This window comes from Hylobates moloch, unplaced genomic scaffold (genome assembly GCF_009828535.3).
Source record: "Hylobates moloch isolate HMO894 unplaced genomic scaffold, HMol_V3 SCAFFOLD_15, whole genome shotgun sequence".
NCBI lineage: Eukaryota > Metazoa > Chordata > Mammalia > Primates > Hylobatidae > Hylobates > Hylobates moloch.
Window position 1 is genome coordinate 71,737,648 of NW_026652290.1, and position 14,703 is coordinate 71,752,350.

Sequence of the window (14,703 nt, forward strand, 5' to 3'; positions counted from 1 at the left end):
GAATAGGTATGGATGAGTTGACCATGGATATTGTAAATTTCTTTTCATTCATTTGTTTGCATTTAATTATCCAAATATACCTACCTATAGAATGTGACAAATACTTCTTATCAATCTATTATGCTTTAGGTTTTGGGGGATATAATGGTGAACAAGAGGTAGTCCTTGCCCTCAAGGAACTCAATTGTCATAGGATGAAAAGGAAACTTCTAAGACCACTCTTAGTCGTCGTATATGTTATATTAAGCATCTCCAAAGCATGGCCCTATGTATGTTGCTAGAGATACAAAGAAAATTAATGAAGCACTCCTGCCTTCAGGTAACTCACAGATTAATTAGTGGGCAAGACCTACATACAAGACCCAGCAAGGTAAGGCATGGTAGGCTGATAAATGAATATCCATCATCTTGTCCTTCCCTCTGTGTTCCGGAAAAATGCATGTCTGTCCCGTACATTCCATGGATGAAGCTTCCTAATTCTTCCAGTGACTTGGATTTCCACACTTAGACTTCCTCTCTGCCTTACTTTCATCTTTTGTCTTTCATTTTTAATCTTCTTTCTCATATTCTCTCATAGTTTCAAAGGGGGAAAAATCTAGGCTCTCTATTCTCACAGACTCCCTTCTGTTTGGAACAATAATTATTCAACAAAGGGGTTAGATTTTTTCAGGTATATTTTCTCCATTGAACCATCTAAGCCCCTTTTTGCTCTCAATTTTTTGATCATTTCAGATTGCATCTGCAGAAGACCCCATTATTGCCACAAACTATTTAATCAACTCAGTGACTTTCATCACACTGTAGGCAAAGAACCACAGAGGTAATTTTAGCAAAAGTGAATTCCTCATATTTGATTTGATGAAAGGATAAAATCACTCTATTCAACCTAAGTGACTCTATTTGGGGTTTTTATTTAAAAAAATCCTGGATTAGCTTAGATTCGTCAGTGACCAACCTTGCATAAGATAAAATATAATTATATGGCAATTTTAACCTCTTGAAATTGGTTTTGGTGGGGAAAGAGATACAATTAGCTGAAATAAGTGAGGGACGAAGGGAGAAAGAGAGAATTTTGAATAGCTTTTAGTTATACTTTCCCTATTGGAGATGCTAAATTAAGATTTCTAAATGAGAATTCAGTGTGTCAGAATGCTTTGGCATGTTGCAGAATGCATTATTTATTCTATAGATGACTGAGCAGGTGAATGGATTTGGGCAAATCAAAAGTCTCAGGTTTTGTGCCTGAATCAGAAATAAATTTTCTTTCTTATAAATGCCTAAATAACATATATTCCATAAAGCTTTCTTTCTTTTTCTTTTTTACATACTGTGAACATGGAACACAAAGCTTTCCCATCAAATATTTCTCCTATCAAAAAGAGATATACTTGCATAAAGATTGATTGTTATGTTCTGTATTTATATACAGTGGTATATTTTATTCTTGTCTGAGCAATTAGAATTGCCTCTAACTTGTTTCAGTGAGTCCAGTTTCTCTCTATTCAAGTCAGTTTTGCAATGTGCTATTTGATTAATCTTTGGGAAACTCTGATACCACTCATCTGCTCAAAACTTGGAATAAGCTCACATTGTTTCTATAACAAGAGTCAAATGTTTTATTCTGATATTTGAAAATGTTAATTTTACCTTAATAATATTATTTATTATTTTCTTTTATTGATTCTGTTTCAACCAAATGAAACTACTGCAATTTGCCATACCAAACACAAACTTTCCCCTTTCCAAGCCCTTTCTTTAAGTGCACTCTCTGTTTTATTAGATGAGCTCCCTCTGCTCTTCTTACATCTAAAGGCTTTCTACTGAAAGACTGAAAGGCCACTATTTTTACAAAGTTTTTCCAGAATGTTCACTACCATAAGATATTTTTCTCTTTCCCTAAACTCCCAATGTACCTTATACATATATGTATACATACATAATCTCTCTCTCTCTCTCTCTATCTGTAAGAGAATGACTTGAATCTCCTAGAAGAGAATAACAATGTAATCTTCATTGTACCTCTTGTTTGTGTTCTGCGTTTCATACAATAGACACCTAATAATCATTTCTAATATAGAATTTGGTGTGAGGCTTGTCTGCTATCCATGGCCAAAAATCTAGAATTATGGAGATGCAGGTTAAAAAGTCCTCTCAACATAAATAATTTTACTGTGAAGAATAACTGAAGTGCCCCTATATCATTGTCAGAACTACAGAAGGGGGTATGTGGTAGCTATTGTCCTGTATACACCAGTAAAAACTAGCAAGGAAATAGAGGAGGCCATGGAAATAGTTTGTGCAGAGACAATTGGCAACCCTAAAAAATTAATTAAGATGTGGTGCAATTAAAATACTGTGTTTCACGTTCAAAAGAGGCAAAGAGTAACAGCATGTGATAGATGTCAATATGTGGTTCTGGTACCAATCAGGAAGAACAGTGAGGTCAGAAATCAAAGGAACACCCAATTCAGGTATCCAGAAATGACATAATTCAAAAACGCAGCTCTCATTCTTCATATCATTCAACAGAAGAGTTAGGCAGGTATGTTTTCATTCTGTAATTAAAGGCCATCTGAAAAGTTATTCAAAGTTTAATTTATGTTGTACTTCTGGGTTTCTGGGTAATAATGATAGATCCCTATCTACTAATCTACCTGCACATCCTAAGAATCATGTATCAACAGAAATATTCAGTCAGAACATCTTGGCCTTTGGTTATATTATAACCAGGAGAAATCGCTTTAATTTACAATGAGTAAGAGAAATAAATTCTATAAACAAGCAGAGTCATCTTTGGAGCCCATAGCCAAGCAGAGTCAGGGGGAGGTTGTGTGAAAAAGAGTTAAATATGGAGAGTAGAATAGGTGGTGGAACACAGAGATCATACAATGTTAACCCTAGAACAAGAGGGCTGTACCTTGAGTGGAAATATCAAGAATATGTGTAAGGTCTTGTGGGTCAGGGCACTGGCTACTGAGGAGTCAGTAAAAAGAAACTTGAAAAGTGATCAAGACAAGCACTGGAAAAACAGAGAAGGTGCCACTTCTGGGAAAGAGGAAGATACATTGGAAGGAGGAGTGTCTCCTTGGAGCCTTAGTGGTTAAGGAAAGTAGGCAGAGGCTGAAGAGATGAGTATTGCTGAAATAATGTAGTATGAAAAAGAACAAGAGGAAGAGGAAGAAGGAGGAGGAGGGGAAGTTATTTTTAAAAACTGCTCTTTATTGTGGCAATGAAAAGAGATACATTGATTTGAAAAAGTGGGAGACCTATCCACTTATTATCTTCCCTCACTGTAGGATCTCTTCTTGTTGGACCAGGAAAATCCAACACAAATAAATGTGAAAAATACAGATAGGAACCCATCCTCACTCCCCCAGCTGCAGAGAGGAGGAAGACAAAAGGACAGTACTAATGACAGGTCTCTTAGATGGGGTCTGCAGCTGCCACTGAGATGTAGCTGCTTACGCACCTGCTTGATGGCTTTCGGGACTTCTGAAAGGCACAAGGCCAGAAACTCCTCCTGGCCAGGACTGCAAGGCTCTGCAGCCAGTGCAGAAAGTGGGTCAGCTTCTCTGAGACCCCTTTACCACCTACCCCCTTCTTCCTCTATCTCTCCCACATTGTCTTGCTAAATATAGACTTGGTAATTAAAATGTTGATTGAAGCCTGGGAAAAAAATTAGGGACTCAGTATCCATAAAAAAAATACCCAAAGAAATAACAGATAAATAAGAATAAAAACTATCTGGCATATTGAAACATTTAATATAAAAATTACCGCCATGAAATTGTAAAATGATACTTCAAAATGAATTTAAAACAGTATAAAGAGAAATCACAGTTACAAAAGAGTATCATGAGTTAGAAATTTAAAACAACGGATACAAAAAGAAAAGCAATATAAAACTAGGTAATTAACAGAATGCAGGAAAGAAATGAAGAAAATGGCAAAACCATCTGAGAAATTTGAAATAAATTACAAATTTATGTATCTGGTACATTGTTATGGTACAAATAAATATACATTTATGTATTTGGTTGTTTTAGCTGCTTAGGCTTCCCAGGTTCCATAACAATGTACCAGAGACTGTGGTTTAAACAACAAAAATATGTTTTATCACCATTCTGGAGGCTGGAAAATCCAGGGTCAAGGGCCAGCAGCGTCTGGTTTCTGATGAGGGCTCTTTTTTTGGCTTGCAGACGTTGTGTGCTCATATGGCCTTTGCTCAGTGCATGCATTTGAAGAAACTCTCTCCTTAACTTCCTCTTCTTATAAGGTCACTAGTCCTGTGGGATCAGGACCCCACCTTTGTGACTTCATTTAATGTTTGTGACTTCTTAAAGACCCAATCTTCAAATGCAGTCTATGTTGGGGGCTTCAACATATAAATTTTAGGGGAGGGAGATACATAATTTAGTCCATAGCAGTGGCCAGAGGAAACTATACATAAGTATAAATGCTGCAGGGGCTATGGAGGATAGAAATGGGGAAAAGCCAAGAGAAGAAAACAAATGATGAGAGTAAAAATAAATAAAGAGAAAACTATAGAAGATAAACACAGAAGATACAAATACATATTTTGGTGTCCCAGGAGAAGAAAAGCAAAAAATGGGGCAAAATTAAATAAAGCTTAGAACCATTCTTAAAAAAATCTATTGAAATGAAGGCCTGAAACTATGTATTATAAGGTTCATTTTTCACCTATAAAAATTGACCCAGGATAATGATCTCTAAAACATAGCAAAGAAAGACTAAGTTATTTACAAAAAAAAAGCAAATGGGTTGACATCAGTTTTCTTAACATAAACATTCAACATAAGAAAATAAAGGAGTGCCATGTTTTAAGATACTCAGGAACAGAAAGGGAGTGAAGAATGTCATTCTATTCAAATTGCCACTCAAGTCCAAGTCTATCAAATAACTATGGAACATGCAAAAACTTAAGGAATCTTGTACCTAGAAGCCCTTCTTAAGGAAACTACTAGAATATAAGCTTTATAAAAGATGCAAATAGTGGATACTTAGACAGAGGTATTGGTAGTGCATATTTTAGATATTTAATCCTAAATTGCATATATAAAACAAATTTGTGGACAAGGGAAAAAGGAGAGTTTGTTGTTTTATGCTATACCAAGGTAAAAATAACAAAACTAAATCACGGTGGGGGAAGTGGGAAAGAATGGAGATAAATGGTGTCATTGGATATTATTATAATCCATTTAAAATAGATTTTGTTGCAGCTTACAATGGTGACACAATATGCATTGTCTAAAAGAAAAGGGAAAGCTAAAGGTTGTTACCAAAAGTATTAATGAAAAAGTAATGAACAGAACAGAACTTTAACCTCTTTGGTAGCAAAAGAACACAAAAACAAAACAAAAAAGAATAAAGAAAACAGACCACTGAGTGAAAGACTACATGAATATGTATAAGAAATAAAATATGCATAATTATTTTCATTTTATATATATAACAAGGACTAGAAAAATAAACTAGAAATTAATAGACATGATTACTTATAAAGAATGGTAGGAATGGGGTTGAAGTAATAGTGTTGGCATTGTAACTTCTCTGATTATGTTTTTATTATAGTTTTGACTTTTGAAACATGTTTTACATGTTCAAAAGTGAAAGTAAATAAACCCTAGACTACAAACAAATAAGAATGTATTGATAATATAGCTATGCAGAGAAAAGAATGATTTCAAGTGACTTTTAAACAGTATTCTCTATATATGTAGTAGCATATAGTTGAAGGGTCCAAAGAGCTAGAAAGAACTCTTAAACATCATGCAGTAATGTTAGTTGTAATAATATTGACATTGCTAATTTGTGTTCTTTGTACACTGTAGAAAAATCTAATAAACAGATTATCAGTGTATGGGGAAAAGAATGCAAATATTAAATAAATGAAAATCCTGAAATGTTAAATTTGCTTTGGAAGTCTAAATATTCATGATTCTATATGTCTTACTATTTTTCAAAGGAAAGTCACAGAAGATATAGCACTTTCTTAGGAATCACCCTTCCACTGCCCAGATTTTGCCTTCTAAGTACCATTCTTCACCAAAAGGAATCAAGAGTACCTGGAGAAATGGCTGATTGCAGGTTTGGGGCAATGAAAGTACAGGGTGAACTTAGGTTGCCTTGTTGTGCTAGAAAGTAAGGAAACACTCATAGACTAATGGGGTCGAGTTGAACAGTTAGGCAAGCTTTAAGACGTTCTCATTCGTCAGACTTGGGACATTTTGAGCATCCAAAAGAATAATGACTAAAATTGATTGTAACCTATGTAGTATATAAATATCTAAGAGTCCACAGTAATATAAAAATAGAGAAAGTTTAAAAAATAAATTATTTGGGGGCAGGTTCAAGATGGCCATCTAGAAGCAGTGGTGATTGGAAACTCCCATTGAAAAGAACCAAAACAGCATGTGAATCCTGCACTGGCAATCAAGTATCTGGGTTCTGTCATCAGGACTGAGTAGGCAGCTGGCGTGACCCACAGAACGAAAGGAAGAGCAGTGTAGAGCAGTGGCCCACCTGAGAGCCACATGGGGCAGTGGATCCCTCACCCCACAACCAAGGGAGGTGGTCAGCAAGTGTGCTACTCAGCCTGGGAAATGGTGCTTTTTTCCATGGAACTGTGTAACCCATGAATCGAAAGATCCCACTAGTGGGCCCACATCACCAGGGCCTAGGGTCCCAATCGTGGAGCTATGCAGATTCTCAACAGCCACTTGGCTAGAATCTGCCTAACCCTGCCAAGTTCCTGGGAGGAGGGGCAGCCAACAACCACAGCTGCAGCTGCAGCTGCCTACGTCTAAGCCATCTGAGCTCCTTAGGGGAGTGGCGGCAGCAAACACTAGGGTTGCTAGCTGCCTAACACACTAAGCTACCAGGTGGGGAGGAGGGCAGCATCCATCTCTATACCTCTAGGCCACGCTTTCCCCTGCTGAAGCCAGGGACACCAGATGGCTTAGTCCCAAGAGGTATTCCACACAGCCCAACACTGGCTGTGGCAGACTGCAGCCAGACTGCCTCTTCAAGCTGAACCCTGACCCATTCCTTCTCACTGAGTGGGGCTTCCCTGTAGGAACTCCAACAACTCCAGCCAGGGGCTCAGGGATAGAACTCTGATCTCCCTGGGCCTGAGCCCCTAAGGGGAGGGGTGCCTGTAGACTCCACTGACCGCAGACTTAGTCTTTCTTCTTGCTAGCTCTGAAGAATCCACGCAGCCCAGACAAGTGGGTTTTCCGCCAGTGCAGCACACCCCCTTCACCAAGGGACAGCCAAAGAGCTTCATTAAACTGGTCCTGCTTCCTGTGTCACCCAACTGGGTGAGACCTCCCCAACAGGGCTTGTCAGACACCTTATACAGGAGCATTCCTACTGGCTTCAGGTTGGTGCCCCTCGAGTTCAGAGATCCCAGAGGAAGGAACAGGCACCCATCTTTGCTGTTCTCCAGCCTCCTCAAGTGACATCTCCAGGCATGGGAGTGAACCAGATGAATAGGTCCTGAAGTGAACCCCCAGCAAACCACAGCAGCCCTACAGAAGACAGACCTGACTATTCAAAAAGCAAACAAACAAAAAGCAACAAAATCAGCATCAAAAAAAGTCCCCAGAAAAACCTCATTGAAGGGTCAGATGGAAACTAGACAAACTCATGAAGATGAGAAAGAATCAACAAAATCCACTGAAACTCCAAAAAAGGCCAGAGTGCCTCTTCTTCTCCAAATCATTGCAGCACTTTTCCATCAAGGGTGCAGAATTGGATGGAAGATGAGATGGATGAATTGACAGAAATAGGCTTCAGAAGGTGGGTAATAACAAACTCCACCAAGGTAAAGGAGCATGTTCTGACCCAATGCAAAGAAGCTAAGAACCTTGATAAAAGGTTACAAGAACTGCTAACTAGAATAACCAGTTTAGAGAGGAACATAAATGACCTTATGGAGCTGAAAAACACAGCACAAGAACTTCATGAAGCATGCATAAGTATCAATAGCCAAATAGATCAAGTGGAAGAAAGAATATCAGAGATTGAAGACCATCTTGCTAAAATAAGGTATGCAGATAAGGTTAAAGGGAATGAAAAAGAATGGACAAAACCTCTGAGAAATATGGGACTGTGTAAAAATATTGAACTTAAGATTGACTGGAGTACCTGAAAGAGATGGGGAGAATGAAACCAAGCTGGAAAACACAGTTAAGGATATTATCCAGGAGAACTACCCCAACCTAGCAAGACAGGCCAACATTCAAATTCAGGAAATACAGAGAACACCAGTAGGATACTCCACAAGAAGGACAACCCCAAGACACATGATCATCAGATTCTCCAAGGTCTGTGTGAAGGAAAAAATGTTAAGGGCAGCCAGAGAGTAAGGCCACATCACCTACAAAGGGAAGCCCATCAGACTAACAGCAGATCACTCAGCAGAAACCCTACAAGCCAGAAGAGACTGGGGGCCGATATTCAACATTCTTAAAGAAAAGAATTTTCAACCCAGTATTTCATATCCAGCCAAACTAAGCTTCATAAGTGAAGGAGAAATAAAATCCTTTCCAGATGAGCAAATGCTGAGGGATGTCATCACCACCAGGCCTGCCTTGCAAGAGCTACTGCAAGAAACACTAAATATGGAAAGGAAAAACTGGTACCAGCCACTGCAAAAAACACACCAGAATATAAAGGCCAGTGACACTATGAAGAAACTGCATCAACTAACATGCAAAATAACCAGCTAGCATCATGATGAGAGGATCAAATTCACACATAACAATATTAACCTTAATTGTAAATAGGCTAAACGCCCCAATTAAAAGACACAGACTGGCAAATTGGATAGAGTCAAGACCCATTGGTGTGCTGTATTCAAGAGACCCATCTCACGTGCAAAGATATAGGCTCAAAATAAAGGGATGGAAGAAAATTTACCAAGAAAATGGAAAGCAAAAAAAAGCAGGGGTTGCAATCCCAGTCTCTGATAAAACAGACTTTAAACCGACAAAGATAAAAAAAAGACAAAGAAGAGCATTACACAATGGTAAAGGGATCAATTCAACAAGAACTAACTATCCTAAATATATATGCACCCAATACAGGAGCACTCAGATTCATAAAACAAGTTCTTAGAGACCTACAAAGAGACTTAGACTCCCACGCAATAGTAGTGGGAGACTTTAACACCCCATTGTCAATATTAGACACGTCAATGAGAGAGAAAATTAACAAGGATATTCAGGACTTGAACTCACCTCTGGATCAAGTATACCTAATAGATGCCTGCAAAACTCCCCACCCCAAAACACAAAATATACATTCTTCTCAGTACCACATGGCACTTATTCTAAAATTGACTACGTAATTGGAAGTAAAACACTCTTCATCAAATGCAAAAGAACGGAAATCATAACAGTCTCTCAGACCACAGTGCAATCAAATTAGAACTCAGGATTAAGAAACTCACTCAAAACCACACAACTACATGGAAATTGAACAATTGGCTCCTAAATGACTTCTAGGTAAATAATGAAATTAAGGCAGAAATCAAGAAGTTCTTTCAAACCAATAAGAACAAAGACACAATGTATCAGAATCTCTGGGATGCAGCTAAAGCAGTGTTAAGAGGGAAGTGTATAGCACTGATGCCCACATCAGAAAGCTAGAAGGATCTAAAATTGACACCCTAACATCATAATTAAAAGAACGAGAGAGGCAAGAGCAAACAAATCTGAAAGCTAGCAGAATACAAGAAATAACTAAGATCAGAGCAGAACTGAAGGAGATAGAGACACAAAACCTCTTCAAAAAATCAGTGAATCCAGGAGCTGTTTGTTTGAAAAAATTAACAAAATAGACCACTAACTAAGAAGAAAAGAGAGAAGAATCAAATAGACACAATAAAAAATGATAAAGTGGACACTTCTCAAAAGAAGACATTTATGTGGTCAACAAATATGAAAAAAAGCTCAACATCACTGATCATTGGAGAAATGCAAATCAAAACCACAATGAGATACCTTCTCACACTGGTCAGAATGGTGATTATCAAAAAGTCAAGAAACAATAGATGCTGGTGAGGCTGTGGAGAAATAGGAACACATTAACACTGTTGGTGGGAATGTAAATTAGTTCAACCATTGTTGAAGACAGTGTGGCGATTCCTCAAGGGTCTAGAACCAGAAATACTGTTTGATCCAGCAATCCCATTACTGGGTATATACCCAAAGGAATATAAATCATTCTACTATAAAGATACACGCACACATATGTTTATTGTAGCAGTATTTACAATAGCAAAGACATGGAACCAACCCAAATTCCCATCAGTGATAGACTGGGTAAAGCAAATGTGGTACAGATACACCACGGAATACTATGCAGCCATGAAAAGGAATGAGATCATGTCCTTTGCAAGGACACGGATGAAACTGGATGCCATCATCCTCAGCGAACTAACACAGGAACAGAAAACCATACACCATATGTTCTCACTGGTAAGTGTGAGTTGAACAATGAGAATACATGGACACAGGCAGGGGAACAACAGACATTGGGGCCTGTTGGGGGGTGCAAGGGGAAAGAATGCATCAGGACAAATAGGTAATGCATGCGGGCCTTAAAACCTAGGTGGCAAGTTGATAGGTGAAGCAAACCAACATGGCACACACATACCTATGTAACAAACTTGCATGTTCTGCACGTGCACCACAGAACTTGAAGTAAAATAAAAATTTTAAAATTATTTGCCACCATTGAAAATGACTATTAAGTCAACTTATCCTAAAAATTGGCAGTCGAAGAGAAAGAATTATAGATATAGTCTGCTTGTTAGTAGGAAAAATAGTTCTGGCAAACCAAATAGCCCAATTCATGAGGGAAAGTTTTCTCTACATATGAATGTTAGCTAATAAATACAGAGAAATGCTAGAATTTTAAAAATACACACAAATAAAATCTAATTATTTATATGTATTTGTGCCTGTGTATATTTCCTATTGTTAGAAAAATACAGGAAATATATAAATATATATAAGATTTCCTTTATATTCCTGTATATAGGAAATTCATATATATGTATAGTAAATATATATAATTCCCTCATATATAATCCTTTTGTATATAGTTACTGCAAGAAAGCATTCTTTCATTTAATAGTCATTTAAGGACTTAATATGTGCTTTTCATAAATGCTGAATGTTTAATATTTGTATTATTTTCTCAAGCTAGATCATTTTCAGTAAGAGTTATGAATGCCATTAAATCATAATTCAGAACTGGAAGGACCCAAAGAAGTCATTTGGTTGACTCCCTTCTCTGTGTGCCATCTCATTTTATAAATAGGAATCACTTCATACACATTTATAACATGAATACTTTTTGGCCCATCAGTAGCTAAGGAAAGAAAAAGAAATTCACAAACTTCTAAAAAGCTAAACAATTATTCTAATATATGAAAGTTCAGCTTATGTTGCAAAATATCAGGCACTTCTTTCAGTTATTTGTTCTTAAGCTTCAGAAAATTAAGACACACAGATGGCCAATATGGATCATTTTGAATTTTTTCTTTTTCTTTTTTTCTTTTTTTTTTTTCTGAATTGATATTTCCTCTAGATTAATGTCAGACTTGCTCTGAGTAGCTGAGGCAGTAGTTCGGAGACCAGGGCATAAAAGTGCCCTCTCCACTCAATAACCAGCAAACTAATTTGATATTTCTATTGACTTGAATCTCTTTGCTTTCTATCTTGAACCTATGAGCGTGTGACCTCTTCTGCAGGGATCTGTGGCTTCTGGGCATTTTGTAAAGTGCTGAAATTGCCTAGAAAACTACTCTCTGTGCTTTGCAAAATAATGGAAAGAGTATTTCCTATCTGCTTCTTGCAGCAATCCCCCAATAATAAATTGAAAATGTGTTTTAATTTTATTTCAGTTTAGTTTTGGAGAACCATCTTCAGGTATTTAGGTTTTTAACTATTATTCCTTATCTGTCATTAAAAAAAATCACTTTTTTCTCTGCTGTAATTTCTTTCCCACTCTACTCCCTAACAAACAGCTCCTTATTTTCCTGAATCACTCTATTTTTTTTTTAAAACAAAATGGAAATACAAAAGATAATATTTGGCCAGCATCTCAATCTTGAAACTCTATCCATTTCCTAATGTGTTTAGCAACCAGGCAATTAAGAAACAGGCCTTGTCTTTAATCATCTCAGAAAATTAGGGAGATTTTTCTCATGGTTAAATTGCATTTCTTAAAAAATTGAGAAGGCTTTTTTGGTAATCTTTGCAAAACTTGTTTTTCCTTGAGGTCTTGTGTATACATTAATCATTTAATAAATAAAAAATTTCAATTTTCCCTTTTTCCTTCTCTTTTCTTAACCTTAATTGCCCTTTTGAAATGTTGTCAGGGCTAACATGAGCTCTTTTGGTGTATAGCCAAGTATACTTCTGTTTTAGCTATTTAAATAACAACACATGCTTCTAAGTTTCTGGAGTAATTTAGTAGTTTTTTCCTTGATTCTCACAGCCCCCGCAGGCTTTACCTGGAAGCCTTGAACCACTTTCTGGTTATATTTATTTCCCCAGGTCCTGGGTCTTTACAGACAGCAAGAAGTCTAAAATGGCTTAGAGAAGTAATAACCTTTGTCCTGGGATTTGCACACATGTTTGCAAGGACAGTTATTTCTGTTTCCCTGACTGACCTCTGAGACCTCAGAACTTACCAATTTGAATCAATTTGCTCTGTTGCATGTCTTACCTTACTGAACTCCCTGCCAGAACCCCTTCTGCTACCCCTATCGTTGTACTTCCTATGTTTGTTTTTGCTAAGCCAGCACAATATTGTCATTTCTGTATCCTTTAACACAAGATCTCACCTAGATTGGGGACTTGGTAAATATTCCTGAAGGTTAGCATTGGCTGCAGAACACAGTGAGTTGCTATTGAGGTGAGTTGGAAAGGCTAGGTTGTTGAGATTTTGTAAAGAATCCTAATGCGAGAAGCCAAAAAGGGTGGAGTGGGGTACCCATGATATTTTCCTGTATGTTTCATCTCTTCTTCCTCTTTTGTATTTACTTACATTGAGCTTAAGTGAGTGTTGGTCAGTGTAGAACTGGAAATAGATCATTCCTCCGAATCACACTCTTATTGACTATCCAGTCTTTCCAGTTTCTATCCTTTATTCTCCTTTCTCAATGATATGAATCCTAAATGTGGAGGAGACTCTTATTCCTTTCACTTTAAAGATCTAGGGAAATATCTACTGATCCTGGGATAGAAGGAGAAATTTGGGTTATGAGAAGGACAAAGCACGGTGAAGACGTGTGAAATATTCAAATAAATCTAAGCTTCTTTGGTGGGATAAAATGATTTAGTGGGATCAAGAGATAATAAACATAGGTTATGCCTTCAGTGAGCAGGACTGATAGGGAAGCAATGAAAGAGGTAAGGGAAATGAGCTGTAGATTGAGATGCCTCGGTACCCTCGGTTCCTGACTACCAGCATCTGCTCAGTTGTAAGAGTGCCTTTGGGAAAGCCACAAGGGGGCTTTCTCCAATACTCGAGTAACCGGTTGCCTTAGAAATAAGCTTTTGTTCCTGTTCTGCTATTGTCCCAGGCTTCTTTATAAAAACATATATGCACTTTGTTGATGGGTCAGATGATGGACATAACTCTGCCTTTCTGTAACAAATGAACATCCCTCTGCAAGTTTCTTTCAGGAGCCAGGAACTGTCTTTCTGTTTATACTTTTGACTTAAATGCGTCATATGAATTCATGGGGCTGCTTTAAGATAGAGACTTGTTTTATTTTCCTTCTTTTCTTTTCTGCACCTTTTCTTGTGCTAGCCTTAGTCTGGGAAAATGAAAACCCCAGGGGCACTTGGGAGCTTCTGCAGCCCAGACAGCAGGGCCCTGAAGAGCTCTCTCGTCTCCATGTTTTTGTGTCCTTTCAAAATGTCAGTTAGCACCTTTAAAATAAAGTCTGCCATCAAAGACACACACTCTTTTCCTGCCTGTCTGGTGTGCCAAAGATAGACACTACTGTGTCTGCTTCAGTTCTCAGCTTCCTGTCATGTTTGGCAAAAATTTAATTGCCTCTCCTTTCAGAACAACTTTTATTTGTTTTCTTAGCCTCAACATCTCCTCTAAAGGAGCACTTTTTTTTTTTCAGCAGGGGACTATAGACAGCTTTTGTTCCTGCTGCTTCATGATTAGCTTCCCAATGTCCTTTAAAATAAAATTTTGTGCCCAGAAAAGATGCCACAGGAGCCAGGCAGTATTGGTTTATTCAAGGGTGACAGTTCACAGGGGGAGCCAAGTCTACTCAGGTTTAACTTTGGGCTGTGTCTCCATTGCAGACAGCAGCATTTCTTTACTGCCGTCTAGTACATGATGTCATATGCTACCTTGGCAAATTGAACTAAATATTAATAATAATACTCCCTTTCACTGGGCTTCTTTTATCCCAAACTTATATTCCTTCTCTTTAGAAGGTTCTTGCCCTGCATGTGGATGATTTTGTAGTAACCCTTCTAAACCTGGCTCAAATGTCATGTGGGATTAATACTGCTTTCCTCTCTTTTGCCTTAGCACTTTTCACATATATTGAGCACAGTACTGCAGTGTAATAGAGCATGGTAGTATGACTAATTGTACATGTGCCTTACAGCTTAGCATTCCCATTCTCTTCACCCA